General features: G+C 36.5%; 1 protein-coding gene across 2 annotated transcripts in view; it reads left to right on the top strand.

The window, feature by feature from the left end:
- The window catches only part of ndst1b (N-deacetylase/N-sulfotransferase (heparan glucosaminyl) 1b), a 103,950-nt gene that overhangs the window by 14,180 nt on the left and 68,747 nt on the right, over nucleotides 1-21,023 (top strand). For both annotated transcript variants that reach the window (XM_052587484.1, XM_052587485.1), the window contains exon 2: nucleotides 13,582-13,668. The gene's annotated coding sequence lies outside the window, so the exon portion shown is untranslated. The remainder of the gene's footprint in view (nucleotides 1-13,581; nucleotides 13,669-21,023) is intronic.

Genomic DNA, 21,023 nt, shown 5'->3' with positions numbered 1-21,023 from the left:
GTTCCTTAATGAATCCATTGATATTAGAAGAACATCGGCTGCTTCAAAATTGCTACTGGTTCAAAATTGAGTTTGAGTAAAAATGCGGTGTTTTTTTAATTATATAAATTAGTTCTTCTTCATGTGCTTTGAGATCATACCTTAGATAAAAAGTGTGGGGTCACTAATAATTTAAGCAAGGATGCAATAATCATATTAATAACGATCACAACATTTCTACCATGTTTTAATAACAATAGTAAATCCCCTTTGTTTGCAAAGAAAAATAACGTTGAATTTTCAATAATTTAAAGATAGATGAAATTAATGTTTTATGCCTTCGTTTGATGACCAGATACACAACACAATTTCTGAGGGAAAAAAACATTTCATAAGGCTGTTTTAAGAAAGAAATTAAGTTGTTTTTATGCATACAAAGAATCAGACATAATACAACACAGAATTTGGTTACAGTAAAACATATGGTGAAAGAAAATTTCATAGATTTCATAGATCCCTAAACATGTAATTTTTGTTAAACTTTTAGTACACCGATTTGAAATTGTATAAGTTGTATGATTTTAATTAATTAGATGTGCTTTTTGATTAATAAAATGTAATTTAACCATTAAAAAGGATTCTATAAAAATTAGAATAAAAATAAAACTGTTTTTTAGGAAAAAGATTTAACCGATTTCATAGGCCTTATACATTTAATGCACGATTACGATACAGTTTGTACGTTATTTTCATGAGATTTCGGGTGTTTTCTTTAGGGGTGTGCACGGATAGTCGAACCTTCAAATATTCGTCCTGCTCTAATTATTCGATAAATAATTATATTCGAATTTCACAATTTTTGCTCAGAAATTTGTTTTTGATAGTGTTTAACAACCTAATGTTACGTTTATGTTCACCTATACTACAAAAGAGCCCCCTTTAGCTAGAATGTTGTATCTAATTTGACAGGGTTTTCTTTTTTGTAACTTCATAATTGTCTATATATATATATATAGATAGATAGATAGATAGATAGATAGATAGATAGATAGATAGATACAGATATATAGATTCAGATATAGATACAGATAGATAGTTAGAGGGATTAAACAAAGCCATATTCTTGGGATCAAAGCATCATAGAAACCTGGGGTGGATTGATTTATTTGTTTATTCAATTATTTGGCCTAGTAAGAAAGAATCCAGTTATAACTCATCTAGCACTGGCAATATTTGCTCCATTATGTTGCATCATTGTTTACACATTTCTGAGACTGAAGAATTAAATTATCTTGAGCATGTCTGGAAAGGTCAGCGACAAAAGTGCACATTCGTAATCTCAATCAGATGTGAGAGAGCCTGAGCTCCTCGCCGCTGCAGAAATATTTTATTCGTAAGACATGGAACATATGCATCACTCACAACCCGTGAGAAGTTCACCGAGCAGCCCGCTGCTTTCAGGCATTGCATCAGCATTGTTTTCCTTCGCATTTGCTCACTCGTATCAGCTGAATTTCAGAAGACCATTACGCCCTTCTGGCACGGAGGCATTTTTGATTACTTTTGCCGAGGAGAGGAATTTAAGAGCAGTGGCAACATGACTGCCTTGTTTTTCCCCCATCCACATTGTTTTGGTGAAGAGCCGAGAAAAGGCTGCTTTGTCACGGAGAACGGCATTGAAACAGAGAGCAGAGACAAGGGGATGGCAGAGGTTCAAGTCCAGAAGCCCCTGAGCTCCAGCAGCTCTCCCTTACTTCAGGAAAGAAGTCCTTTGAGTTAACAAAGGGATCCACATGATCCTTAAAGTCTTTAGAATAGAGCTACACTACAGCTCTACGTTTGAAATAATTGAGATTTCTTTGGTTTTGGGAAGAAGTCTCCAAGGGTACCAAGGCTGCATTTAATTTGTTTAAAAGATAATAAAACCAGTAATTTTGTCGCATGTGATTACAATTGGAAAATAATTTAGTTTTAATGTATTTTCAAATGTAATTTATATTTTAGCAGCCATTACTCTGATTTCTGAAGGATCTAGTGAGACTAAAAACTACTGTAATATGCTGTAATTAGCATTCTAATATGCTCTAATATTTCTTCTTATCAGCAATGATTAAAACCATTATATTAAATGAAAACACTCACTCTGATACAGAAATTGAGTCGTTCAAAATTGAGGTAAGTAAAAAATAATTATAAGAATGATTATTAATATTGTTAATATTTGTTAACAATAATATTTTAATTAAGCTAATATGCATTAAACTTGTCACAATTTGGTGAAAAATGTCTTTTTTTAATGTTAAAATTCTGTTTCAAATAAATGCTATTTCAACTTTCAAAAGAATCAAAATATCCTTTGATGAAAAAAAATCATGGTTTCCACAAAATTGTATTTGTTTACTACACTAATAATAATAAGAAAATTATAGTGTTTCTTGAGCATCCAATCAGCATATTAGAATGATTTCTGAAATCTCATGCGACACTGAAGACTGGAGCAGGACTGATGGCTGCTGAAAATATAGCTGTTGCCATCACAGGAATAATTTCCGTTTAGTGGAAGTGGAATTTACCACTGATTAGATAACCAGCTTTACTGACTAGATGCACATTATGATATTTATCGTGCACCCCTAATATTCACACTTATTTTTTCCCCTGTAAAATCAATGCAGACCTGCAGGTCTTAAAATTAAATCCTAAACTGTCATGGAATGTGTTGAGTTGCTGTTGCGTTCGTCAGCAAAGCTCTTGACCTCCTATTGCTTCAAGAGATCTTTAATGTTGAATCATTATTGTGTCTCTTCCTCTGATCTCTTCATTAGCTCTATATAATTATCACTAGGGGCATCTCTTGAGACTTCATGTTTATGCATATTCAAGATTGATTAGTGCTCGGCGAAGTCCCAAGCTCCAAACACATTTCCATTCATGCGATCTTACTTCCTGTAGAACACCTTTACTGGCTGCGCCTTAAAAATGAAATTATTCTGAATATCCATGTGTGTTTTTACCGCAGTCTTCTCCTTACCAACTTGTGTTTCTGAATTGCTGACACACGGGCTGCTTTCATTTCCCCATCTGAATTTTTTACGTGCTCGCCTTTGTTGTTCCACTTTTCTACCGCCTGGAACCCTGAGGCAGATCCGATACGTAGCATCAAACTCGCGTGGGTAATTTTTCCTTTCCTCTGCTGTCTGTATTTGTTAGGATAAATGTAGGCCGAGAGGAAAGGAACAAGCCTGCGTGTCTCTTTGTAGACGTCTCTGTTAGCTCATGAAGATGACAAGCAGCATTTCTCATGATATCTTTTACTCTGTCAAGCGCACACTGTCCTGGGCACAGATGGTGCTGGGAAAGCAGATGGGTCAGTCATTTTGCTCCCCGTTGAAAGATTGGTTTTATATAAATGAGGACTACAGGGTTTGATATGAAGAAGATTGGATGAGATTAAATTTGTCGTTTTGTCTGTATCATCAGTATAATATAAGGAAAAAAAAAGCCTTTTTGTGTCTGTTTGCTAAATTGCCATAGGTCAGAGGTGATCACCTGATAAACCAGATCATCAGCGTGGATAATACAGGCTTCTTTGGAAGATCGAGTTGAGATGACCAGCTCACGGTCATCAGCAGACCAGTTCCCATAATTCCTTCATGAGCCACTGCCATTAGCTAATAGAAATGGAGGATATTTGTCAAGGAGGCTGTTCAATGCAGCATGGAGTTCTCGTTTAGTAACTCTATTCGGATGGTAATTGTGTCTCATGGGGGACGTCTTGAAAAATGTATTTGCATGGCTTCTCAGTGATGAAGTGTATGTGAATTTTGGAAGTACACTTCTCATGTAGTCAATCGTATATTCAACATTTATTTAACATACCAGTTTTTTTTTTTTAAGTTCCCCAAATACTATAACGATACATTATGATATTTGTCTAACTATGACAACAAAATGCCTGTGAAAAGGTTCAAAACTGTTAGAAAGTCCAAACTGTTAGAAAACAGCACAAAAGTTCTGTAAATCAAATTTAACATGCTAAGGAAATGCTTTTATAGTAATTAAGTGTACACTTTTCTTTGTGTGTAAACGAATGCATTTAACGTGTTATCAACTTTATATATAGCCTATTATAAACCTGGTACATTTCAAAATTTCCCTGGAAACCTTTCCTCTCCTCTCATCATAAAAACGGAGCCCCACACATGACATGCAGGGGGGAAAAAGCTATTCTCATTGCGTCTTTTGCACCCTCATGTTTGTTATTTCAAATGTAGATGCGCTGCAATGCAAGAACACTTCTGTGCTGCATTATGGCTCTGACGAGGTTTTCTTTCATCGTCCATGCAATAGTTGCAGATTTATGTTTCTACCGGTCGGTGCCCACTACATAAGCGCACTTGTAATATCTGAGAGAGAGAACATCCAGTTTTGTTGACATAAATCTGGACAGCTCTCTCTCTCACTCATATGAGGGAAATCCACACATCCAATATCCACCTACGTTTTGCAATAATAATGTGATCGGTGCCTATGGTCCACAGCGATAGCTGTTCCCGGGAATTATTTTTTTAAAATCTGTTTATCCTTCGGTTAATGTTAGGAAATGTTGATTTATATGCTGTTTAATGCTTGCCAGACTTACTTGCCAGACTTGTATAATAAATATTTGTAAAATGGTGCAGTTTTTTAAATATCTGAAAGTACACTATTAACGTCAGTCAGTCAAGCTTTATAATAATCAAGTATTATTTAATAATAGAACTTTTATATAATAGAATATTGTTTAAATGTAGCGCGTCAATTTCATCTCTATTTCTCTCTCTCTCTCTCTCTCTCTCTCTCTCTCTCTCTCTCTCTCTCTCTCTCTCTCTGCGTGTTTGTGAGAGAAAGCGACGGCGATTTGTGCGCCTTCACACTAGAGTTTACAGCACATTAAATACAGGTGCACAGTGCATCCATTGAGATGAACTGAAAAAAGCACAGATTGCCTGACGGAGAGTGAAACTCTGAAGCTGTGAGTGTTCGCGAGTGAAAATTAATCTGTGCTAAACTTATACTTATCCTCCTACTAACACAATGGCGAGAATTTATTAGCCATTGTCTAATATTAGACATCATTTAGTCGCCATAATGAAGATTTAATCGCATATACAAGTGATTTACTCGCAATGTAGAGGGCTGCGAGAACACCGTGCTCACATTCTCTCTCTTGTTTACTGTCGTTGTAAACAGTTCTGTCTAATACGGATAGAGGTCTGTCTAATAATCAGATAGTAGGCTGCATGTTTAACAGGCCTAATGTCCTGCACGTAAACGTTTTTCTCTCAACTGACAGTATTAGTGCAAAAGATAACTTCGTTCAATAATCAGGTGCTTTGGGTTATGCGACAGTCAGGAAAAGAAACTGTCAGACCAGCACGCAAATTAAACCGTTAAAAGCAAATGCAAATAACGAGAAGTAACTTTACTGCCGAGTTAACACTGCTGTGAATGCATGTGGTGTTGTATAGTATATGACGGAGGCGCCAGAACTGCAGCTGATAGAATGTGCGCTGTAGCACGATACTACAATATTTTCAAAAGCAGATCGTGGAGACATTTTTATCGTCCATGATCAAAAATCGTCAGATCGCATTTCCCTACTGATAAAGTAAAAAATCTATCATATCAGCTGATGATGGATATGATCTAAATATTTCATGCATCCCAAGACTATACTCGTACAAAGTTAAGCAAGGCATGTGTGCTGCATATTTATGTATGTATGCATTTATGCATGCCTCTAAAAAGTTCACGCTCTTCAAATATGCTTTGAGAATCTGTGGTTTGAAGTTCATGCCATCGCTGGGCAGCTATACATTACTGTCTGTTGAGCAATTGATTAAAATCCATCGGACCGTTATCATCACACCACTTAGGATGCATGGCTTTATTTTTCACCACCCACAAGACAGGTGCCTACTGTTTGTGAATGCCAGCAATGATGGGCGATTCTTGAGAGCTTTAGCCAAATTAGTTTATGCCAAAAGACAAAAAAAAAAGTCCAAATTGTGGGGCGCTCTACGGAAGATTGAAGAAGCAAGCACTCACGTACCCCTTTTAGTCTGGGGAGGTTTTATTCATGGCAGTCTGGAGGTGGTTCTTCAGTTGAATTCCTCTCCAGAGATGTGCACCTACCTACAAAACCCTCCTACTGCGAAGCCGTTATTGGGTGATGGTAAACAGAGAGCATATTCTTGATTCTTATGTGTGGCTCCCAAAAGAGAGTCCTGCTTGTCGGTTATGGTGAACTCTTCAAGGTTACAGCTTGTTTAGATGGTCTTGATCTACCACTTCTGCTTTAGAACATTAGGTATTAAAGGAATAGATCGGCCAAATTAAAATTCACATCTTTTTGCAATCACATTCCCCTCTTTTCTCTTATTTCATGTTCTCTCATCTGTTCCTATCAAAGGTGGAAAAATAAAAGCAGTCTGTTTCTTGGCTGGTTTCTCTGCCTTTGATCACTCATTAATTCCAATTCATCTGCATTTTGTAATTCAATCTCATTGATGCAATTTTAAGTGTGGCTCTGGTTTTGTACAATAATCTAATTAGAAGAACTTCCCAGATATGTTAAACAGATTTAAATTAAAAATCTGCTTGATTTCATTTAAGGTACATGAAAGGGAAAATTAGTTGTTTAAAAAATTAGTGTGTCTATATATATATATATATATATATATATATATATATATATATATATATATATATATATATATATATAGACACATACACATAAAAAAAGTTGTTACATTTGAGCGGTAGCATGAAAAAAAGAACCAAAGGCATTTTTGTCACAATAAGTCTTCAGAAGATTTAAATTTCACAAATTGATGCTAAATGGATTTTAATAATTATGAAATATTGTTTATGATGCCTAAATGATTAGAACTGCTTATTTCATTATTAATGCATTGATGAAATATTTGAGGAACATTTTTAATACAGTCAGTAATTTTTGTTTTAAACATTTAAATGTAAATAAGAACTGCTTTTAAAATGCATCCATTTTAAAATTGTATTTCTAGTAAAATGTTAACTTTTTTTTATTAAGCATATTTAATACATTCATATTCTGAATATTAAACATATTTAATACATATATTATCTTGCTTTTCTTTACCCTTTTGCCAAAATCTTTTTACCATTGTATTATTAATTTTTTTTGTTATTTTGTTAAATTTTAAATATGAATACGAAAACTGTTTTAAATGTTTTTTTGACAATTTGACAAGTTTTTCTATCCTTGTTCTTATGTTTATAATTTTGTTAATAATAATAATTTGTTAATATATTTTTTCCTTTTTTTTTTAAGGGGTGCTTCTAGTCGCCCATACTGGTAACTGTTTGTTTGCATTAATGCAATGCAGAATCATGACAACTTTTATTCTGGGTGAAGCGTACAGATGTCCCATGGGCTCGGAGCCAGTGTGAGAGAGTTACGGGTTTGCTGACAGACTGTCTTTTGACTCACTGGGCCACTGTTGCATTGTTGCTACATCTTGCATTCACTGATCATGCACATGTGTTTTTATGCCTTGCCAACTTAAACATTTGGTTTTCTGTGATGTACTGAACATTATTGTTGTGAACTCTGTTAACATTATCTGGCTGGATGACATAGACCAGGTCTGGCGAAGTTGCAAGAATGACTTGTTATAGTCTTGAATGAAATGGGAATAGATGGGCCATAATTTACATCATAATGCAAATTTTTTTCGTTGGGCGAGTTTCTTTGTTCCAGGGTAATGCTTAGAAAGGTTGCTGCGTCTCAGTGCGATCATAAGCCACCACCTGGGTTTGGGAAAGGACCTGGAGTCATGCCAAGGTCCGCCGTGGAGAAGGCCAAGCCAGCGACGCATGGATCCAGAGCTGTCAGGGCTCCAGCTCCTGCTCCGTCAGCGTCTTCAGCTGCTGATCCAGTCAGACAGCTGTGAGCTGCATTCCATCCCGGATTTAGGGGGTGAAAACCATTACTTCTCCACTGATATCCAAGATGGGTATCTTGCACCGAGAAAGATTGGGCCAGCTCTGTGCAATGACCCAAGACATAATGTTTACTAAACGTATTAATTCCATCTGTTCACATTCCTGTGGGTAGCTTTAAAGGTAAAACTGTTATTACCACACGCTGCCGAGTGAGAGATACCTCATGAATTTGAAATTTGGTGGCTTTAATCCATGTCTGTTCACTCTGAGGTGTCTATATGCTTGTGTACTAAAACAGAAGTTTGCGAAATAAAACTGAGCGTAACATATTACACATTGTAAATAGAATTTCAAAAATACTTAAATAGTATTGTTCTTTCATCTTTTTTTTGTTTTACTTTGTTTTTCTTTGGGTTTTTATTTCAGTATTTTTTTTTTTTCTATTTTGGGCTTTTTTTTCTTATCTTGATTTAGTTTTTTATTCTGTTTTATCCTTTTATGTCATATTTTATTGCACCAGTTTAGCTTTGTCAGTTTTCCTATCTCGTTTTGACCATAAGAGGTAAAACAGGGTGTCTTTTATGATTGGCTAAAATCTCTGCATGTTAAATTCGGTGTGGCTGCATACCTCAAACCCTTGTTTAAAGACGCAAACCTTTTAAATGCAAAGTATTGAATGGTATAGAAACTCAATGCCTGGAGTTGCTGTCAGAGGTCCTCTTGTCGCAGAATAATGAAGCGTAATGGAAATCTCGCTGTGCTGTTGATAGAATATTGAAGTCGTAGCCCAGGGACAATGTTTGTGACATTTTGTCAGTTTTTAAATGATTTTCTGTCTGATGCAAAAAAGCATAAATGCCTTTTTCTGAAGGTAATTCTTCACTGTTGTCGTTGTAAAGAAAGAGCTCTAGATAACAAAACCACCATAAAAGTTTCGAGCAGCTGTTTAGTGAATGCTTTTTCTGTTACGTCTTGGAATTTGTGCGCGCAGGGGAGCAGGGGAAATAGCTATATTGTGGTATGTGGTTCTGTAGTGATATCCTGGCTTCAGGGATATGAACTGTGATAAAGAGCAATGCAACTTCTGTTTTGGCAAGAGGCACAAGAAAAGAGATGACGGGCTGAAGGCATGCATTTGATAAATTTACTTGAAACATGTAGCCATTTTAGGAGGGTTTTGTCCTCCTCTCAATGTCTTCTACTCTGTTCTGTCTAAACTATCTTATGACAGCAAATAATATTTGGAAAATAGGGAGATTCAACTTGCAAAGCAATTTGATACTGATGGGTCAGTGACAAATAAGAGTGTTCAAGATAAAGAAACATTTTCCAAGTTTAAAAATGAATGTGCAAAGTTTATAGAAAGGTTCTCTGCATTCATGTCAGTCTTTTTATAACATTTTCAGCAAAAAGGTCTCTGCATGATTCTGGAAATGTTGTGTGGTTAAACCATAAAGTAATAATATTTATGAATTAATAGAATGAATTTCAATTTCTTAATAATTTAAAACTTAAAAAAATAATAATGATTAAGATGTGCACAGTATCATATAATAAGTGTATGAAAAATATATACAGGTGCTGGTCATATAATTAAAATATCATCAAAAAGCTGATTTATTTCACTAATTCCATTCAAAAAGTGGAACTTGTATATTATAATCATTCATTACCACAGACGTAGACTTCAAATGTTTATTTCTTTTAATTTTGATGATTATTACTGACAACTAAAGAAAATCCCAAATTCAGTATCTCAGAAAATTAGAATATTGTGAAAAGGTTCAATATTGAAGACACCTGGTGCTGCACTCTAATCAGGTGATTAACTCAAAACACCTGCAAAGCCTTTAAATGGTCTCTCAGTCTAGTTCTGTAGGCTACACAATCATGGAGAAGACTGCTGACTTGACAGTTGTCCAAAAAGACGACCATTGACACCTTGCACAAGGAGGGCAAGACACAAAAGGTCATTGCAAAACAGGCTGGCTGTTCGCAGAGATCTGTGTCCAAGCACATTAACAGAGAGGCCAAGGGAAGGAAAAGATGTGGTAGAAAAAAAAAGTGTACAAGCAATAGGGATAACTGCACCCTGGAGAGGATTGTGAAACAAAACCCATTCAAAAATGTTGGGGAGATTCACAAAGTGTGGACTGCAACTGGAGTCAGTGCTTTAAGAACTACTCAGCCTTGTAATGCTTGGTTATATTCTCTCGTGGCCCTACACCGCAAATCTCCACGAGCGCATCTGACAGTATGGATGAGGCTTGACGCACACGCGCAACCTGCCTCGACTCACGCCTGGCTCTGCGTTTAAAATGAATGTAAATTCAGTCTAACTGCTTGCTAATTTCATTTGGGTGAAAAGAAACATTCAGCACATTTTCCACTTGTTCTTAAAATCCCAAATACAATGTAACATGTAATACTTTAAAAATTGACTAAAGAAATACAGTTCTTTTATATAAAAAATGTATCTTTCCAGTGAAATTCAGTAAGTTAAGTAAAATTAGTTATACCATTATAATCTTGTCTGCTGAGAAAAAAAAAAATAACAAAAAAGTTTCTTGTTCAGTCTCTGAGGGCTCGGGAACTCATGAACACCCTTAATAACCCAGGGATTTGCATTTGTCCAGAGAGCAAGCTTGCAGCAGTTGTGTGAGCCAGTGAAGAACGGCCTCAGCTGTTCAGACAGGCACCAGTGAAGTGTGAAGTTGTTGTTTTTGGCTTCCTTCCTTCTGCTCACCTACACTGTTTTGATTCACTTTTAAAGTGGCTCTTGCCAGCCGGATATATAAGAGGTCTTGGCCCCGAACAGCTGCAATAACCATTCTTTCTGTCTGTGCCCTCGCCTGTCACCCCTCAGGACCGGTGACGGCACACGGTGCTGATTTTCTGCACTTCTGATTGTAATCTGCCACTCAAGACCTCTCCATGCGAGCCTCTTGATTAGAGAGTGGTCATTAGAGCAGAGAACTATACCCTTTGTTTGAGCGCCCATGTGTCAAGCGTTTGTGGCCGTCTGCTGGATATCTTGCCTCTTGGTTGGACAGATTGGCGTTATGTTAACATTTTTGGAACATAGCTGGAAAAGCTTGTTGGTTCTCTTGCCTCTTTGCCAGGATGACAGACTGCAAGAAATGACTTTTTCTATATATATATATATATATATATATATATATATATATATATATATATATATATATATATATATATATATATATATATATATTAGAGGAACTGGTTGGCAGCAATCCAGAGCTGCCACAGTGTCATTGCCAATCCCTTGGTGACTCCAATTCAACTGCTCGGATTCAGCACTTTTCCCCTCCCGCTGCTGTAATGTGGCCTTGCTAAGATAATGTATCTTTTTCGAGATAAAAAGCACGTCTCAGCACTAACATTGATGTTAAGTTACCTCCATTTGTGAGAGTTCCTTGTTCTCGTTTTCTCCTGTCAGGGGCTACAATGCGTACTGTAGCTCATGCATGAAAGCTCAATTTAAAGAGTTTCTGCAGGCCTCGAGTTCCCTGACTGCTCCGGTAGGAACCGGATAAATTGACCTGTGGTTGCCTGAGCCACAGAGCATCAAAACAGGACAAATTCTGCTTGAATTATTCATATAATATATCTTGAAGCACACTGACTTGCTTTTTGGGGGCAGTAACTGGATTTAGATACTCTAAATGATCTCTTAATGCACTCTCTAGCTTCAGCCAGGCAGTGAACAGCAGTGACTCACCCATGCTGTTAGTTAGTTAATCTTCTTATGGAGTGGCATGGTTATTTAAAGGGCTAGTTGTCATCATTTACTCACCCTCATGGCGCTTCAAACCGGTTATGACTAATTTTCTTCTGAAAAAGATAATTTGTATATAAAACTTCCATTGCATAGACAGAAACACTCACACACACACACTGAAACAAATATCCTATGTTCCACAGAAAATAGGAAATCATACAGATTTAAAAACATGAACGTCAGAAATTTTTGGTACCTGTCTCTAGGTTTGGCAAGATACTGAACGACTAAATGCATACAAACTGAATAAATGCAGTGTTTTAATGATATGGCAAAAATATTGTATTATATTTTTCTTTAGGCAGGATCGTGATCCAAAATCTGATCATGATTCTGTTTTATGTTCGTTTTAAGTTGAGCAGTGCTGCAAGCCTGCATGGTAATGAAACAACAAAAAAAGGCTGTTTAACAGCCATTCGCAATCTAATATCAACATATCGCATATCTTAGTTTTAAATACTTTACATGTGGAACATCTGTCGATGAATTCAAATCGTAATAAAAATTCAATGTGAACATACAGAAAGCAAGATTTCGGATATCAATTGAAGGAAACCGCTTAATGTGAAACTCTCATCTTTTAATAGCCTATATTTTATTTATAAGGTGTGTACCGAATTTAATCTCATATCATTTTTATGTCAAGTTTTTACTTAATAGCAGTTTTCTATGGGTGAGAAAAGTATTATTGTCTTTCCATTTGGATTATGGTACTGTTATCTTAGAAGTAGATTATTATGCTAATCATCTAAAATCATATACAATTATTATATGTGATTAATATAGGTTGTGAGTGGTTTTTGTTTTAGGATATAAAGCCACGTTAACGTAATGAAATAAGACACAAGATTTTGTCTGTTCTAGAGACATGATTTGACATATTTAGTAGTTACAACGTTTTAATAATTGGTTTCCTTGAAAGTTTAAAATTCATAAACAACAAAATGCATTTCTGAATGTAAAAAGTGTAAGTAAATATAGTGTCGAAATCGTGATTCAAATCGAAATCACAATATTAATGAAACAAATAACGCACATAGGCTATCATGCAGCACTTGTCTACAGAGCAGAATGATATGATGTTAGAATATGAAAGAAATATCTGAAAAATAAAGCAGGAAACCAAGTGGGCTGCTTGGGGAAAAGTTCACAATCCAAGTTGTCCTGAACATGAGACATGCTTCAAATGAACCCATAAACTGTGAAGTTTAAAGTGACTGGCCCTTCTGCCTGTGTTGTTTAATACCATTAAGACCAGTTTTCTTCAGCGTATAAATTACAACCTAGGCTTGTAAGCTTATCAGTAAATGTTAGGAAGTCGGCAAGTGTTTCCATTTGGCACAAAGGCTCATCCTGGCACCAATGAGTCTGTATTAAAATTTTAATAGTTGGAGCACAATATAATAAGATTGCAGTAATTCTGACTAAAGTATACATTTTTCTAAACCATTTTGCATCCAAAAGTGGAAGTGCTTTAAATCTTTTGCCCCATAAACTCCAGTGCAGGAAGTGTGTTACAGTCGTATTGACAGAGCCAATGTTTAGTCAGTAAACTACTGTTTAATAATTTTTTTTTTAAATGGTGTTTCCCCGGCTGTGCCGGAAATATAGCGATCTGTAATTTCAAAACATGTGTATACAGAAATGTCCCTATTTAATACTTTAAATCTGTCCAGCTACTTTAAATGAATGAATCTAAGCAAGGCCTGTTTTTCTGCAGAAAACTTGGGTGGTAATCGGTCAGAAACCCACCAGCGTGTCCCTTATACTCTCCCCTGCTTGCTCCTGTTATTGCTTTGTTAATCGATGTGCTCTGATTCGTTTCGCAGGAATGCCTACAGCGTCTCGGAAGACTCACCTGCAGATCCCGAGCCACTTTTGATGAGATTCTGGGAGGTCCACACCGTCAACCAGAGGTAGGATGGGAGCCGGTCAGGGTTTATTGCTTTACCAGTTGGAATGTTGTTGTGTGGCCTTGCTGTTTCTTGTAATGTTCTTGCACCAGCTGCTTGCCTGTCAAAGGACAGAACACAGAGTAAACACATTTTAAAGACTTCTGACTTAGTAGCATTAATAGTGTCATGAATAGTTAATTTGCATCTTATAGGGACAGTATTTAATTTTTAACTCGCCCAAAAGTGACACAAATCTGTAATTATTCACTTATAATTTTTTTGTTTCTAACCAGATATTGTGAAGACAGATATTTTTGAAAGTCATTGGAGTTCAAAACAACATTTGAATTCAGGTCATTCACCCTTCATCTATTTACCGGGGGGTGCAAACTTTTCTGGGTTCTTTTGCTTTCGTGAGCTGCTTCGAACTACCAAAATAAACTCCTAACTAGTGTTGTCACGGTACCAAAATTTCAGTATTCGATACCGATACCAGTGAAAATCCACGGTTCTCTGTACCAATTTCGATACCAAAGCAAAATGCAAAAATATGATAATTAAAAAATAAATAAACTTTTTATCACTAAAAATAAAACCAATGCCATTCTTTATACTTATTTACAATTTTGTTTAACGTTTTTCTACAAGTAATATAACTATGAAAAACAGTAAACAAGTTTGACCCAAATTTAATTTGTCTTTTAATGAATGAAATTTAAACACATTTAATTTTTTGTTAAATAAAGGGGATTTGCTATTAAAATGAAAACATGGCATATTAAAACATATTGTGTGATTTTATTTATTTAAAAAATAAAGTTTACAGATAACATTTACAGATACTGGTCCATATGGAGATTTGCTTAATTCAGGCTTACTTTGACAAATTCCGTGACTGTCCATATTAAAATGTAAGTTTCATTTTCATGACTGGATTTTGAGATTCCGTCCGTGTTTTCTGCTTTGCGGAAATCATAGCGCTGTATGTGTCAAGAACCGGGTTGACCAGGTACTCGGTACCACCGGTACTTAAAGAAGGGTCTTTTGACAACACTACTCCTAACGAACTACGTTTTGGCCAGATTTTGTTTACAATTTGTTTACAATGATTAGACTAGTGTATTTCCTCCATAATTTGCATGTTGGATTTCTCATTTCTTATGTATATTACCTAGAGACAAAATGAATACTAACTGCGAGATGTGGACCAGGTGAGCAGATTTGGTGGACCACTCCGTTCTTTGTCTTCACTGGAATTACGTCAGACCTGGCCATGCTCCTTTATTCTATTAATAACAATGGCAAATTGCCACATTCTGGCTATGGTTTGTTAGTAGGTATTTAATGGGATGTCTATAGAAGCCTGTATTTAAGTATTGCATTGCGATAGGGTTTGAAGCATCATTTATGAAGCGTGTCCCTTTTATATTCAGAAAGAGTCGAAAAAGTACACAAGTCTCACTGATGGCAGTTACCAGTGTTTCTGATCAGCCAAGGATTTGGAGAAGAGCCCGACTGTATCCGTCACACGGTTCACATTCCTGCCTGTGGGAATGCATGAAAAATGAACACTTGGATTCCTTAACAAATTGAAATTCTGCCAGTGTGTTGCTTTGCTGTGAGCTGTATTTGATCATTTAGGTTAAAATGCCTCAAATAGACACTGCTTAACATTTTCAGATGTTTATGCTGTTGTAACACACCTGCACATACAGTCTCATACAGCTGTGTGCTTGGTGCCTGAAGGTGATGTGATGTTTATGGGCATCATTGATCTTTACATCAACTCCTCTTTTGTTTTTCACCATATGGAAGTGAAGGTATTTATTAAACTTTCATAAATAATTGAGAGCAATCGGCAGAAGTGAATTATTTATAGGTGAAAAAGGCATCGCTCTAGATGCGTCGTGATGGGCTAACATGAGCTTGTCTTAGTTTCCTGAAGCACAGACATGTTATTTCCTCTCATTAAGAAAGTGTGATTTTGCTAGATAGAGCAAGTGGCGTACTTGCAATTATGTTTGAGCTGTATGCTGTATCCTTTTTATTTGAAGATGGAACATCAGATTTCAGATCCGAATTTTAGTCAATTATTTTGGTGCTTTCAACACCTTTTTTTTATGTCAGGTGTGAACAGTTTTCAAAGAGGTTCCCTGAACACATGCCCACCTTTCATTAGTTGATCAACGATATAGTTCTCCCCCTTGATGAAATGCCGTTGGTTCAGCTAATGTTAAAGTGGGAACATATTAGGGGTGTAACGGTATGCAAAAATCACGGTTCGTTACGTACCTCGGTTTTAAAGTCACGGTTCAGTTCATTTTTGGTACAGTAAGGTAAGGAAATGCAAACATTAAACTGCAGGTTGTTTATTACTATAAACTTTTTTACTATAAACTCTTCAAGGTCCAGCTTGTCCATACTGTCTATGGGCTTGTCTGCATTGGCCATGACCCTTTACTGTCATTGGCCATGATGCTAGCTAGCGAGAGGCTGGGCTAAAGCATGCCGTGTATGTTGGTGTACAGCGCGCGGTGTGTGATATTTATTTATTTTTATTATTTTATTTTATTTTTTCTTCTCAAACCAGTTCAGCGGAAATCCCGTGCTGCAGTCGATTTCATTGGTTAAGGTTACAGTGACAACGGGTAGGTTTAGAGATCAGTGTCTGTGTAGGGCAGTGGTTCTCAACATTTTTTCCCCAGCGGGCCGCACTGTGGTCCAAGTGCAAGTCTCGCAGGCCGCACTCATATAATTTACATATTACGTCACCAATAAAAAAACAACCTGATTTATAATATTATAGCCTAAATATTATAATATCTAATCGATTACATTCATTGAAATAAATAAATCTACTCCCCATAAATAAAACACCTGATGCTGTCAGGAGCTGACCAATTTTGTGAAATTCGGCTCGAAAGGACAAACAGCACAAAGAAGTTGCGATTGTAAAGCCTGTGTTATACTTGCCGCATGAGCAATCCGGAAGCGTACACGGCCAGCGCGGACACGGACCTCTTCCATTTATACTTCCGAAAGCGTACGCTGATGGTCCGCTCTGCAACAAACATGTGAAGAAACAATTGCCCAGAATTATTATTCTTTTATTGAAGGATTGCACAGGTTCAAACAGCAATGGGCTTCTTCATACTGCCTGCACATGTGCCGTTGTGCTTTTGGAGCCTACCGACCACACGCACCTGTCTGCGCGGTCGTCTGCTCAGAGCCTCGGCACACACTCTCCGAGGATGATTTTTACGTCACGCCTACCTAGCAGTCCATAGCAGACTCGTGGACGTGGAAAGTACAGAGTTTTTAAGATGCAGTCTGTAAGACGCGCACGGGAGCATGACCTGACGCGAGACATTGCAGAAAATATGCGTTCACAAATGTAGCCTATGATCCAAATATGGAAAGCACTTTCGAATTTAATATGAGGTTCTCTCCAGAGATGTTTTGCCACATTTCTTCAGTTAAGGATGATTGCTAAGTAGTATATGGTGTTTCCATTTGCCTGAACTTCAAGTCAGTTGCGTATCAAACCGAAAATCCTCCTTCACTACTGCGACTATTCTTGTTTGTATGTGTTCATTCGCTGGCATTCTCCACATTTCTCTCCACATTTTTTCTCCCTTAAAAACTAATTTGTCATTTCTGATGCTCAATTTTACCTGAACTAATGGCTGTTGATGACTATTTGAATTGAATTCTGCTAAAGTGTGCGATTGTATGCGTTCATTAAATGCGTAATGTTATGTAAGTCTGCTCAGTCTTACACCACTAAAACGTATTGTCTCTGCACATTAATCCCAAACAGGAAAGTGTACTACTACAGTATTTTGCTGTTTTTTTTTTGTCATAAAGTCTAACATTTACCATCATAAAACCTACAGAAACCCTGAAAAATATACCGTATTTTCCGCACTATAAGGCGCACTTAAAAGCCTTTAATTTTCTCAAAAAACGCCAGTGCGCCTTATAATCCAGAGAGCCTTATATATGGATCAAAGCACTCTGTCAAAATGTTGACATTCCCTTTAACATAGCTCCATCTAGTGGATGCATAACACAAACCCAGTCAAACGTCTGACTGCAGTATCTTCTATTCTATGCGCTTTATAATCCGGTGCGCCCTATATATGAAAAAGTTCTAAAATAGGCCATTCATTGAAGGTGCGCTTTATAATCTGGTGCGCCTTATAGTGTGGAAAATACGGTAAATGACTGTGCTGTGTCTAGTTGAGTAGCACAGCTTTGCCTTTTAAAGCATTTTGCTTCCCATACACTTCATAATGAAATTAAACTGCATATGTCACAACATTAGTGGTCAACCGATATATATCGCCAAGGCCAATATATAGGACCGATAAGTTTTTCTGCTTGGCCAGTGTGTTCAAGATTCAATGTTTTATTATGGTGGTGCTTCAGACTTTTATTTTGATGGCGGTAAGAGCCGAAAATAATAATAATATAAAAAGCTGTTAACACTCACTTAACAATGATTAGACTAGTGTATTTCCTCCATAATTTGCATGTTGGATTTCTCATTTCTTATGTATCTTATCTAAAATAAGAGACAAAATGAATACTAAATCTGAGATTTGGGCCAGGTGAGCAGATTTCAGCTTCAGAATGTGAAAAAATGCTGTCTAATAAGTTTTGCTGTTTAGACCCACTCATCAGAATCTAGACCGTGTTTTCCAAAAGCATCATAAGCCTAAGTAGATGGTAGAAACCACTGGCACCAATGGTTTCTATGATCTGCTTAGGTTTACAACACTTTTGGGAACTGCAGCCTTGGTCTGTGCCAGATACCAAGTAGTGGCTTGACTTTGACTCAATGTGAAATGGCTTGGCAAGGTCTCCTTTTTCTGAATCTAATTTTACTTCATGAAGACTTATTCTTGAATCAATTCAGGTCTTTTCTGACCTGTAACTAAACACTTGATCGTTAGCTGGAGCTCGACTTGTTTGAGGTGAAACACTGAATTAATTTGTGTCTGCTTTGTGTGCACTATTACATACCTGTTTGGCAAGTTTTAAAAATGCAATATTGGAAAATATTTGCATTTGCTTTTGCTTTTGCATTTGCATTTTTTTTTTATTTAGCAGACGTTTTTATACAAAGCAACTTACAAATGAGGACTAAAACAAGTGATTTATTTTAAAGAGGTTGTACCATAAGACGTGCTGTAATACAGATTATAAAATTTTTTCAGAATTGTACAGGTTGGAATAGAGCTGAAAGTAAGACATAAAGAGAAGGATAGCTTTTATGGATTAGTGCATAGTAAATAGAAAAGACATGCACACTACTGTTCGAAAGTTAAAAGGTCTGTATTTTTTTTAAACAAATTAAAGACTTGAGTAATGATGCAGAAAATTCAGCTTTGCCGTCACAGGAGTAAATGACATTTAAAAATATGATCACAGATTTTTTTTTAGTAATATTAAATATTATAATTAGGGCTGGTAGGCGATTTAATTTTTTAAATCAAATTAATTACATGATGTGATTAATTGAATTAAACTGAATTAAATTACTCACAAAAGATAATTAAGTCATTGTTGTGTAAACCATCAAACAGTATTAAAAAAGTAGGTTCAGCAATAAATATTTTGTTTAATAAAATTGATTACATGTAACCAACTCTTTTGGAACTTGAGTAAATTATGACAGAATTGTCATTTTTGGTTGGGTGAACTAACTTTAATTTATTTTTGTATTATTATTACTATGAAAATATTAAATTTATTTAAAGTGACGTGACATTCAGGCAAATATGGTGACCCATACTCTGAATTTGTGCTCTGCATTTAACCCATTCGAAGTGCACACACACAGAGCAGTGAACACACACACACACACTGTGAACACACACCCGGAGCAGTGGGCAGCCATTTATGCTGCAGCGCCTGGGGAGCAGTTGGGGGTTCGCTGCCTTGCTCAAGGGCACCTAAGTCGTGGTATTGAGGGTGAAATGAAATGATAATCTTAATAATAATGAAATGATAATCTAAATAATGAACTAAAACTGCCAGTAGGTGGTGGTAAATGTCTTAATGATAAAGCCATCAAGTAATTTATTCATTTATTTGACTCGTTCAAATGGCTGATTCATTCAGGAGTGAAGTAACTGGTTCTTTATGAAAGGTTCATTGAATCATTAGGCTTGTTCGACTTGAAGCGGGTCATCACCATCAGACCTATCAGTGTGTGACATCAAAGAACCGCAAGAGCTCAGAGAGCAGATGACTCTTTGTGCTTTTGAATCGCTCTCGCGGTACTTTGATGTCATACACCGATCGGTTTGTGCAGTGCCACTTCAAAGCCAACATGACTTTGGCCAATGGTTCAACGCACCAAATTGTTCACCAGATTCGTTCAAAACATGGATTAAGAAATTAAATGCCGCTGTGGGTTGCTCAGATATGAACCGTTCTGTTTTGTCTTCGTCTTCTGGTTGGCATAATTTAGCAAAATAGACAACATTGTGTCTAAAATAATTTTTTTGACACATTAATAATTTTAACGCATAATTTTTCTCCATAATTAATCTAATTAACGTGTTAAATTACCAGCCCTAAGTATAATATTACTGTACTTTGATCAAATTAATGCAGTCTTGGTAAAATATTTCAAAAACATGATACATTTTTAAAAAAAAATGCCAGACTAATGTATAGTAGTGTTTATATATAGCATATACCCACAGTGTCTGTGCAAACAAACAGTGGGCATAGTGCAAAGAACCTACACTAATAGATAGAAGCCACACTCTATCAGTTGTGGTTTCAACAACAATTTTAGAAGATAAGCATCTAAACAACCAAGATGAGTTCTTTTAACACTCCTTTAACACTCGATCTTTTGCACTCTTGTATATACTGTTAATTATGCGCCCAAGATCGTTTGCTCTAGATAATGGCAGTGCCAAGAGCACTAGACTTGTGCCGTCCTCACCTTTTGTGCGAGTGTTTTTAAATGTAAATGCAAACCTACAACTGTTGCGAAGGGCGCCTGGATCATGTCTATGAATGCTAATGAAACGGCCTTTTGAGCAAATTCACTGTGATGCTTAAACAGTACTGGTTTACTCTCTTAGTCATCCTGTTTTTGCACTGTCTCTCTCCCGATTTCTCATTCTGTTTAGTGATTGTCTCAGCAGTGGTCAAGGTGAGGTTTGTGTCTGTTCCCATTTCCAGAATGATTCTCTGTGGATGTAACCTTGCCTGGGCTCAGTATATGGCCTGTGGTGCTTTGTCAAAGGAAATGAAGGTGAGATTTCAAACAGCGGACAGCTCTGATGACCGTACACGACACACTCCAGAGTCATCCTGTCTTGCCAAATCATCCCAATTCCACACTTGAA

This window comes from Carassius gibelio, chromosome B21, assembly GCF_023724105.1.
Source record: "Carassius gibelio isolate Cgi1373 ecotype wild population from Czech Republic chromosome B21, carGib1.2-hapl.c, whole genome shotgun sequence".
Taxonomy (NCBI): Eukaryota; Metazoa; Chordata; class Actinopteri; order Cypriniformes; family Cyprinidae; genus Carassius; species Carassius gibelio.
The sequence above is the reverse complement of the archived record's forward strand: the minus strand, read 5'-3'. Positions and strand labels throughout refer to the sequence as shown.